This window comes from Triticum urartu, chromosome 7A, assembly GCF_056163025.1.
Source record: "Triticum urartu cultivar PI428250 chromosome 7A, HENAU_Tu73, whole genome shotgun sequence".
In the NCBI taxonomy this organism is placed as follows: Eukaryota; Viridiplantae; Streptophyta; class Magnoliopsida; order Poales; family Poaceae; genus Triticum; species Triticum urartu.
Genome location: NC_141879.1, coordinates 681570766 through 681582586, shown reverse-complemented (window position 1 = coordinate 681582586; position 11821 = coordinate 681570766). Strand labels below are relative to the sequence as shown.

General features: G+C 42.5%; 1 long non-coding RNA gene and 1 pseudogene across 1 annotated transcript; one reads left to right on the top strand and one right to left on the bottom strand.

Moving 5' to 3' along the window:
* Positions 1 to 2461: 2461 nt before the first annotated feature.
* On the top strand, positions 2462 to 4275 carry LOC147961435 (uncharacterized). The gene is made up of 2 exons (XR_015611779.1): positions 2462 to 3491; positions 3597 to 4275. It is a non-coding gene; the product is annotated as an uncharacterized LOC147961435 (long non-coding RNA).
* A 4423-nt stretch (positions 4276 to 8698) lies between these two features.
* Positions 8699 to 9576, bottom strand: LOC147961434 (uncharacterized; annotated as a pseudogene).
* Positions 9577 to 11821: the final 2245 nt, after the last annotated feature.

The window sequence follows — 11821 nt, the reverse complement described above, 5'->3', positions numbered from 1 at the left end:
ATCCGATCAGGGAATTGCAATGGACCACGGCCAGAAGAAGATATCAACAAGGAAAGGTTAGGCATTCTAAAAGCAGGACGGACAGGGCAACTGGTTGGGCTGCTTGGGCCGTAGAATTATCTACTCTTCTTTTGCACCGCTAAAGAAAACAAAAAGCTACTCTTCTTTTGCTCAAAAACAAAGATTATCTACTCTTCTAGTGGCGATCCTGTTTGGCGCGTAGGTAGACTAAAAAAACATTTGGTGCGTAGGTCGCGCGCGAGCGACCGCGCGCACACTCCAGCGCCCGATCGAGAGTATGGGCCGGCCCATTTTACTGCTTATTACCAACCGGTTTTTCGTTTTTTGGTTTTTTGGTTTTATTTCCTTTTCTTTTATTTTTTTTCGTTTTTTCGTTTTCCTTTTCTTACCTTTTTCTTAATTTTTTTACTTTTCCTTTTTTGAACATCCTTTAAATTTATGAGCATTGTTTGACATTGTCTACACTATATAAACAGTTATTACGTTGTATTTTAGCAACAGATTATTCGAGTTGTCGGCAGCATTTCAATTGTATCTACAACATCACCAACAATTTAACTACAGATACGACACCATGAACTCTCCTGCCGCACATGTCAAACACCATTTTTTTAAGTTTGTGAGCATTTGTTGAAATCTTGAACATTTTTTGCAAATTTGCGAACATTAAATCATGAACCTTTTTTGAATTCATGATTTTCTAGAAAAAACACGAACATTTTTTAAACATGTCCACATTTTTGAAGCGGCAGAAGATTTTTGAAAATTAGAAAAAAAATTGAAATTCATAAATATTTTTTGAATTCGTGTTAATCAGCTAATATTACTTTGAAACGATGATTTTTTGTTTTGAATTTTTGGGAACAATAGTTGAAATTCGTGAGGAGACCCCTCCAGTTCTACCATTATGTGAGTTTCTCAACCATATTTATTAAGTAATTTATATTGTTTATTTAAAAATAGTTGACAGCTAATTTATATTGACAGCTTATTTCCATTCAAGCAAACTTGCCCGGCGCTTGGTAGACAGCACCTACTACTGTCCCGGGGCTGAACTAAACTGTGGGGAGATAAGTCATTATATTTCATAGCTTGAGGATCTTGATACTGTCAAGATAGGTTATTTTCGTGGACTTCGAAATATTAGTACTCAATACGCGTGATCACTAGTGTGCGTATTGAACTATGGTCACATCTATTTAGGAAAGATGGTAAGATTTTTACTATTTGTCCTTAGTGCATTTTTTGCATACATTATTTTTTAAGCTAAATTTCATTGCTAAGTATGTTACTACGATGTTCTTCAACAGGGACTCCCGATGAATGGTGTGCCTTGTTGGATCAAGCCTAAAGGTCACATGACAATGTTTAGCTTACGGTCAAGACATCCTACATTGCACGTGAGTGCATTCATGATTCCCTAAAGCGAGCAAGTCTTAATAGTGAAAGACTGGAGCAAAATTATGAAGGATCACAATAGAGAAGTAATAGGGGGCAGCAATCAAAAGCGCGGCCCATAATTAGGAGACAGGTTCATCTGCATTCTCCAATATGATGAAGCAGGAGTGCTACACATGTTTTATGCTATTTTACCTGAAAGAGAGCAGCAGGAGTGATTAGCTAGCTAGAATGAGTTTGAAGATAATGATGTGCTATACTATGACTATGATTATTAAATAACTAGTGTTGGTGGTAATGACTATAATGGTTATTATTAGCTAGTGTTGGCAGTGATTAAATAACTGCACTATGACTATGATGATTAAATAGTGTTGTTGGTAATGACTATGATGATTATTAGCTAGTGTTGTTGGTGATGATATGATGCAAGAGTTTTTATATTAATATAATTATGATGTTGATCATGATTATCATGATGATTTGTTATTATGATCATGATTAGTTATTATATCATTGGTGGAAGGAACGCGGATTAGATTCATGTGGATGGATCAAAAGTGACCAAAAGTTGAATTAGTAGGATCAACGTCCTAATTCAACTTTTGATTCATCCAAATGAATCTAATCCATGTTTCTTCCTCACAATGATATATTAATTCATCATGGACATAATGATATAACAACCTCTTAATTGTTATTGTATCAAAATTTATATAACGGTGTATAAATACACTAAAAATAAAAAATAAAAAAAATAAAATACTAGTAGCGCTGGACAGGAAGCACGCTACTACTAGTTAGATTAGCAATAGCGCTGGAAACAATACACGCTACGGCTATATGTCTTAGCAGTAGCATGTGTCACACGCGTCACACACGCTACTGCTAAGGAATAGCTGTAGCGCCTTACTAATAGCGCGGGGCCCCGCGCTACTACTAGGTGTTTCCCTAATAGTGAATGAACGTGTGGCCGGAGTAGGTTTCTCGGCTTCCACTGTGTTAATGGAGGCGTTTGAATGCGGCGAGGAGGCGTGTTCAGCCGGGCATGCAGCGGGTGACGCCCTTGGCCGGCGGACACTTCAACGGGGAAGGCAGTGAGAGATCGCGTCTGCCCTGTGCCGTTTTCAATGTGGAGCAGCACACTCTACAGTGGCATGAATGCGGGCAGCTAGCGCCAGGCCGGAAGAGCGCGCTAGATGGAGGAGGGGTTTTGGATGGGCCAAGGCGGTCAAAAGCGAGTGTGGGAGCGGTCCGGACTCCCTCAAAGCCCCCTCCTCCATGTTTGTCTCCGGTTTGCGGGAGAAAGAAGGTTTCAGGGTCGGTGTTGGAGGTGCCCTGACCAAGGAAGGCAGCGAGGGATCCTCACGAGTCAACGATCATTGACCACGACATGGTAAAGTTGATCTAATCTATCTCAAACATTAATTTGTAGTGATATCTACTCTATCTCAAATATTAATTGATAGTGATATTGCACTAAAAAATAGAAGAAATTTGTAGTCCATACCTACATACATGCAGCAACTCATCACGCGCATATAGGCTGGCATGTGGACCCAATTACCGCAACTCACCAGCATGCAGATATACAAAAAAGAGACTCGTCGCCTAATTACACCTGAAGCTTATCTAAAAGGTAGCAAATAAATATCATTAATTAGTACCTATACAAAAGCATACTGGAGAGAGCATCCACCGGACAGGTGGACTCGACACCGATAAGAGAGGACTCAATATATAGTTGATACATCTAGACCAACCGGTTACCCATAGTATAGTAATCTTCACTCCTCTGATTTGTGAACATCCACTAACAATGTCAAGCGTTCCGCCCTTGGCTTCGATGATGACATTGCCTCCTATACCGATGGATTGGCGACCATCGGCAGAAATGGCAAGCCAGCCATATAATTCCTGGCATCAATGATGACCCCGAGGCAGGTGTCATGGAGGGGCAACTCTTCTAGATCTACGACCAGGTCGCGCCTGTGGCTTCCTTGCGCATCTGCCACAAAGTTGCTTACAGGTCGTATGGCTACGACTACATCAATTTCCATCCAAAGAGGACGGTGAGTGTCTTGGTCTTTTTTACTTGTCCTTTTGGGTTTGATCTGCTACCTTTAGCATGCATGCTCACAGAGATATAATGCTTTGGCTATTTTGGGGTCTAATAGATCAGATCTCATCGTCCTTCTGTGAGTAGAACTTGAAGTAGCCATAGCCATGGGACCTGATAGCAAGATCATGGTAGACGCCGAGGGACTCCACAGATGTGACCTATAATAAGAGACGGAGGAGAGATGCCCCTCCGCGATGCCTGCCTCAAGGCCACCCACATATAGGGAGGCACTTGTGGCAGCTACCAGCTCTACTACAAGTCCAGGAGTGCATCACCTTCATGATAAGGCACTACATGCCCATCCAAGTTATGTAATAGATTTTGTTTTGAGAAAAAATTTGCTAGATCTCTTGTTGAATTCATATGTTATGCATGCTCGTTTATGCTTTATTGGGCAGGTCTACAAAATAATGAAGAGTGTGCGATTCTGGAACAAGGTGTTGTTGCTTTGAAGCGAGAAGCATTGGCACATCAAGTTGGTGGGTGCTCGGAGCCAAGAAATCTTGTGCTGAGGATCGAGGGGAGTAATGCTTGAGAAAATGAGGAAGAAGTAGGTGAAGGTGAACCATTGGAGAAAGGCGGGATAAGGAACGATACAATGTAGTTTTTTGAATGATGATGCTAGTGGTCGAAAACATTTTTTTTTTGAAATTCATGAATATTTTTTAAATGCATTAATATTTTTTGAATTCATGAACTATTTTTAATCAGCTAATATTATTTTGAAACGATGATTCTTTGTTTTGAATTTTCGGGAACAATAGTTGAAATTCGTGAACAATTTTTTGTTTTTGTGAACATTTAAAAAAATGCATGAACATTGTTGTAATCCATGAATTTTTGTTCAAATTCATGAACAGTTATGAATACACAAACATTTTTGAATATGGGAACATTTTTTAGTGCGTGAAAAAATTATGATTTATCGAACATTTTTCAAATCATGATTTCTTTTTCTGAACTCACGATCATTTGATGATTTTTTGTGAGGATAGTACTACTTGTTTCATGTTGACCCCGGCATCCTTTTATCCTAGGCTCCTAGCTTTGCCCCTGAGAGGGAGTATAAGATAAGAGTACATCTTGACATGCACTTGTTAGACTTATAATCCCGTAGGATCTACTTAACAGATCGTAATCTAGACACTAGATCACCTAATAGCACAGATCAGATAAATGGATTAGGTTCTTACCACCAATGGAAGCAGCCATTGGTGTCGACGGTGCGAAGTCCCGTGTCTGCTCGATGCAGGCTTGATGCAGGCTCGGTGAAGTTGCTCGTTGCAGGTAGCGGCGTCCCTCCGGGCACCACCGGCACTGCCCTGGGACAGGGGCAGAGCTTGGAGATGATCTTTCCGTCGTGCAGCGCTCCCCTAGATCGGTTAGGGTTTAGGGATGTGGGGAGCAGGAGTAAACCGTACGAGAACTAGTCTTACGTAGGTGCCGGCTGCTCCCCCATCTTTTTATGTGCGCTGGCGACAGGGGAACAAAACCATAGTTGGTTAGGGTGCCCCCGATCAGGGCGCGTAAGTTGAGATCGAGAGGTACGAACGTTGGTTCGTGGCCTCCCTGTTTCTCTCTTTAAAGTAACTTTATTTCTGGTCTTTTATTTTCGTTTTGGCCCATTGGGCCTCTAGATCAATACCAACATTCCCCCCCTTGATCGTTAGGCTCAATGACTTTTGTCCATTCTCCATAGGAATAATATACCAGAGTAAGGTGTTACAACAGCCGATGAAAAACCATTGAACCTCAATATTCATAGCACACATCCTATTTCGAAAAGGAAACATTTTACTTATTGGGAGTGGTTTATATTAGCGGTCCCATAATTCCAGAATCAAGAGGCTTCCAATAATCCCATGCCGGCTACATGCTCACAAAATATATTGGGTGGTAAGCCTTTGGTAAGCGGATCCGCAAGCATACGTGTCGTACTGGTATGCTTAACATTAATAGTTTGATCCTGGATTCTATGTTGAACAACATGGTACTTTAGGTCAATGTGCATGGCAGCAGCACTTGACTTGTTGTTATTCGCATAGAAAACTACGGGTTCATTATCGCAGTACAATGTCCGTGGTTTGGAAATGCTGTCAACCACTTTAAGTCCGGGAATGAAATTCTTTAGAAATACAGCCTGCCCGGTGGCCCCAAAACATGCTAGATATTCTGCCATCATCGTAGATGAGGCAACTATCTTTTGCTTGGAGCTTTTTCACGATATGGCTCCTCCAGCGAGTGTGAATATATAACCTGACGTGGATTTCATACTATCCACACACCCGGCAAGATCAGAGTCTGAATAACCAATAACTTCCAGGTTATCGGACTTTCTATATGTAAGCATGAAATTTTTAATACCTTGCATATAACGCAAGACTTTCTTTGCGGCCTTCCAGTGGTCCGGTCTTGGATTAGATTGAAATCTGCCAAGCATCCCGGTTACAAAAGCTAAGTCAGGGTGTGTACATACTTGAGCATACATGATGCTTCCGACATCTGAAGCATAAGGAACCGACTTCATCTGATCAATTTCATTTTGGTTCCTCGGACATTGGAAAGTCCCAAACTTATCGCCCTTAACTATGGGGGCAGGTGAGGAAGAGCACTTATGCATATTGAATTTCTTTAGTACTCTCTCAAAGTATGCCTTTTGCGATAGTCCTAATGTTCCTTTGGACCTATCTCGATGAATCTCGATGCCAAGGACATACAAGACTTCACCGAGATCCTTCATGTCAAATTTTGAGGACAGAAATCTCTTGGTCTCATGCAACATATCTTTATCGCTGCAAGCCAATAGAATATCATCCACATATAGGACTAAAATTGTGAACCTACTGCCTTTAAATTTAACATATATGCAGTTGTCCACTTCATTCTCTTTAAAACCAAAAGTTCTAATAATCTCGTCGAACTTGAGGTACCACTGCCTTGAAGCTTGCCTCAACCCATATATGGATTTCTTTAAACGATATGCCATGTGTTCTTTTCCTTCCACGACAAAACCTTCAGGTTGAGTCATGTAAACTTCTTCTTTTAAGTCACCATTCAGAAATGCCGTCTTGACATCCATTTGATGCAGCTTCAAATCATAATGAGCTACAAGTGCCATGACAATTCTAAAAGAATCTTTGGATGACACAGGCGAGAAGGTCTCCTTATAATCGATTCCTTCTCTCTGTGTAAAACCTTTTGCTACAAGTCTCGCTTTGAACTTTTCGACGTTCCCTTTGGAATCATATTTGGTTTTGTAGACCCACTTGCAGCCTACCCTTTTGGCTCCATTAGGAACTTCTACTAAGTCCCAAACATCATTCGAGCTCATAGATTTCAATTCGTCTTCCATGGCTACCAACCATTTGGACGAGTCTTCACTTTTAGTGGCTTCTTTATATGAGGTCGGATCTTGTGCCTTCCCTATGTCATTTTCATCCTCACACATGAAAGTGACATAATCGCTAAAGATGGCATTTTTCTTTTCCCGTTGTGATCTTCTCATAGGCTCATTAGTATGTGCATTTTCTCTTGCCCGAGAAGGTTGACGATTATCATTGGGTTGAGGATCATCATTTGGCTGAGGGTCCTCATCATGCTGAGGATCTTCATTATGCTGAGGCTCCTCGTCAGATTGAGGATCCACTTCAGGTTCGGGATCACCAGTAGGTGTCTCATGCATATTAGGCATAGGGATAAAGTTCTGTTGGATAGTCGGGGATGGAACGTACACCCGCTTCTCCTCAAGATCAATCGCCCTAACCTCAGTGACTTCATTATCCTCAAAAAACACCGCTTGCCTGGTTTCCACAAACTTGGTGGTATGACCTGGGCAATAAAAGCGATATCCTTTTCCTCTATGAGGGTACCCAATGAAAAAACAACTGACTGTCTTTGGGTCCAATTTCTTAATATGTGGATTGAATACTTTAGCTTCATCCGGGCAGCCCCACACTCGCAAGTAATTCAAGCTCGGTTTCTTTCCCACCCACATCTCGTAAGGTGTGCTCGGTGCTAACTTAGTTGGAGCAAGATTTAGGATGTGTGCAGCTGTTTTCAATGCCTCCATCCAAAGGCTTACTGGTAAGTTCGCATGACTAAGCATGCTACGTACCATATCCATAAGAGTGTGATTGCGACGCTCAGCTACGCCATTTTGCTGAGGTTCACCAGGCATTGAATATTGGGCAATTATTCCATTTTCAGCAAGATATTTTGCGAACGGTCCTGGAATTTGCCCATAAGGAGCATGCCTGCCATAATATTCTCCCCCGCGATCAGACCGTACTACTTTGATCTTTAGGTTGAGTTGATTTTCAACCTCGGCTTTATAAATCTTAAATTTGTCCAAAGCTTCGGATCGATCACGTATGGGATAAATGTAACCATAGCGAGGGAAATCGTCTGTGAAGGTAATGAAGGAATCAAAACCATCCATAGACTTTACATTAAAAGGTCTGCATATGTCAGTATGAATAAGTTCAAGGACCGATGTGGCTCTTACTGCTCCTTTCTTAATTGTTTTCACATATTTTCCCTTAATACAGTCAATACAATTGCCCGCATCAGAGAAATCTAGCGGATAAAGTATTTCTTCTTTAATCAATCGTTCCATTCTCCCCCTCGAAATGTGGCCCAAGCGATGATGCCACAGTTTTGAAGAAGGATTGATACTTCTCCCATTCTTTTTATGATTGCGTTCATTCATATTCATCTCGCAGAGATTCACACACATAGGATAACCGGAAAGATTTAACATATAAAGTTTGCCTCGTCGGACGGCAAGACCAACATCCTTATTACAATACTTTAAAAAACATTGTTTCTCCCCGAAGGTACAATGAAATCCAAAATCATCTAAACATGAAACTGAAATCAAATTCCTACTCAAAGTAGGCACATAAAGAACATCCTTGAGCTGAAGTAGGAAACCAGTGTGCAACTTCAAGGTGAGGGAGCCCACGGCTTCAACTTCAGCCTCCTTCCCATTCGCGACATTAAGTCTTCTTGTTCCCTTTAGGGTGTGGCTTATATGGAATCCCTGCAAAGAATTCGCGACATGAACAGTCGCACCTGAGTCAATCCACCATGTAGATTCAGAAAAATCAACATATAGAGATTCATCTACAAGAGTGATCTCATCCTTACCCTTTTTATTTAGCCACTTAAGAAAACCTGGACAGTCCGCCTTGAAATGATTTGGCTGCTTGCAAAAAATTGCAAAGTCTTTCTCCAGCGGCATTTGTAAGATTAACTGAAGTAGCCGCTGAAGGTGGGGGACGTGAACAACTTGCCTCGTTGCATTGGTTAGGCTTTGGAGGATTCTTTTTGGAATACTACTTTTTGTTGGGCACATTATTGTTATGAGCATGGTTCTCATGCTTCCTCTTTGCAGAGTTAACAAGGAGAGCTTGATCTTTCTGCTCACTCTTCATTCTCTCTTCCTTCTGAACGCAATGTGCAATGAGTTCAGATAGTTTCCATTTGGTTTCAAGAGAGTTATAGTTTATCTTGAATGGATTGAATTGTGAGGGTAGTGACCTAAAAACTAGGAGCACCAGAAGCTCTTCGTTCAAGTCACACTTCATGGTTTTAAGCTTTGCCGCGGCATTGCTCATACTTAAGATGTGCTCCCTCACATTTCCATGCCCGTCATATTTTGCAAGCAGCTTGTGCAAAAGCTCATCTGCATACACTTTCTCGGAGCCCTTAAATTGTTCTTCCACCGATTTCAAATATTCGGCGGCACTTTCATTGGCAGGAATAGCCCTTTTAATCTCAGTCGAGATGGAGAAGTTCATAATTAGGAGCGCCATTCTGTTTGACCTCTCCCACTTCTCAACTTTAGTATCATAATCTTTCTTAAGCTCAGCATACCCAGTGGCACCCTTTGCAGGTTCCACTGGTTTACTTTCCCTCGGTGTGAGGTCAACCTCATGCCATCCGAGGTGCAAAAGCAATGAGTCCTTCCACGATTGGAAGTTATTCCCAGTAAGTGGCTCGATCTCGAGGCCACGAGAACCGAAAGCTGTCATGTTTCGAAATATCATAAGTAAAGGAAAAGAACATCATAATTAAATTAAATTAAATTGCACAAAAATTCACCTACGTTGGTTTGATCAATTTTCATGCAAAAATTAACTCCAAATTATATCACCGTTGGGCAGAAAATAATAAGGAATTAACGGAGTGATTCAAAAAATGTAAAACAACGTTGGTCTGTATTACAAAAATGATCACATTAATCTCATGTGTAATATCAATTTTCCAACATTAATAATTCACCATTTATTGATATTACCATGGGATGAACATAAATGTTCCATAAAATGACACAAACATTAATTCATAAAAGTTTTCTAAATAAAATTTCTCGCTGGTTCCATTTCATTCAGAAAACTAAACCATAATTTTCAGAATCATTTTTCTGGCAATTTTCTATTTATAATAGTGCAAGAACATTTTGGGAATAATCATAATACGGAAATACACTGAATAAATAGAAAACGCACAAAAACTTCAATATTAGCCCAAAACCCAAGGCAGCTCTTTAAATCCTAGCCCAGTAAACACAAGAAAAACACCTTTTCTGCGGGCTAAGACAACTTAGGCCGAAGCCCAGCCGCGAAAACGTAAGCCCGAAGGCCTGCCCTGAGCCACCCGTCGCTCTCGGCCGTCCGATCAGGCCGATGGCCGCGATCGTCCCGCATGGAGCAAAACGAGCGAGGCTCAAAACCCTAGCCCTTATTTCCCCATCTCCTCCCGATTTCCTCGCTCACTCCAGACGAGTGGCGACCGCGCAGCAGCTCGAGGCTCGCCGGCCATGGTGGCGCGGTGGCTGCCCTCGCCGGAGCAGCGTGCGACGGACCGAGTCCTGTGCGCTCCTCCGGCGAGCGTAGCTCCAGCGTCGCGCGCATGGCGACTCGTGCGGCGGAAGGGAGGTCATTTCACCGGCTGCTGCCGGCGCAGGCGTTCGACGGCGACGGCGGCGTGCAAGGCGCGGAGGCCAGGCGACACGCTCGTGAGTGAGCGCAGCAGCGGCGGCTGCTGCTTCATTCCACTCGCCGTCCCGAGAGGCGACGGCGTTCCGGCCATTCCGTGCCCCAACGGCGGTGGCCGTCGGACCCGAAGGCCGTCATGCTCAACAAACGTAAGATCCAGCACCTCCTTTGTTTAATTTCTTTCAATTTGAGGCATGATTTTGACTTTCTAGGTTCCAAAATTGGGGAATTTCTAGAGTTAGGGTTCGGCTAACTTTAACTTCGTCAGTTCAATCTAATTGCTAACAGGGACTAAAAGCAGTGTTAATTTACATATCTTGATGCAGAAGCATGGTGTTGTTAGACTAACCGAATAGATTAATCATCATTATTGAATCATTAACACTAATCCCGTAGCAAATTAGATCTAAACCGAAACCACATAACCCTAGAGATTAAACATTGACTTCAACAGAGGGCAATCTAGCCTTAATCATGAACCATTATCCTCAACCTTAATCATCAGTATGTAATCAGGATCATCAAACTTAAACAGATCATCTTAAGGATCTAATCTAGGCTTAACCATGCTCTGATACCATTGTTAGACTTATAATTCCATAGGATCTACTTAACAGATCGTAAGCCTGGCATTAGATCACCTAATAGCACAGATCAGAGAGATGGATTAGGTTCTTACCACCAATGGAAGCAGCCATTGGTGTCGACGGTGCGAAGTCCCGTGCCTACTCGATGCAGGCTTAATGCAGGCTCGGTGAAGTTGCTCGTTGCAGGTAGCGGCGTCCCTCCGAGCGCCACCGGCACTGCCCTGGGACAGGGGCAGAGCTTGGAGATGATCTTCCCGTCGTGCAGCGCTCCCCCAGATCGGTTAGGGTTTAGGGATGTGGGGAGCAGAAGTAAACCGTACGAGAACTAGTCTTACGTAGGTGCCGGCTGCTCCCCCATCTTTTTATGTGCGCTGGCGACAGGGGCCAAAACCATAGTTGGTTAGGGTGCCCCCGATCAGGGCGCGTAAGTTGAGATCGAGATGTACGAACATTGGTTCGTGGCTTCCCTGTTTCTCTCTTTAACGTAACTTTATTTCTGGTTTTTTATTTTCGTTTTGGCCCATTGGGCCTCTAGATCAATACCAACAACACTCTGCTCTCTCCTATCGGCACCATGCAGAACACGACCAACCACGGGTGCAAAGCACCGCTGGGACAGCAGCAAGCACCATAATAAATAAGGTGAAACCAGAAAGTTTAATTACGACCGCTTCTTGCTAAGATGACCACTG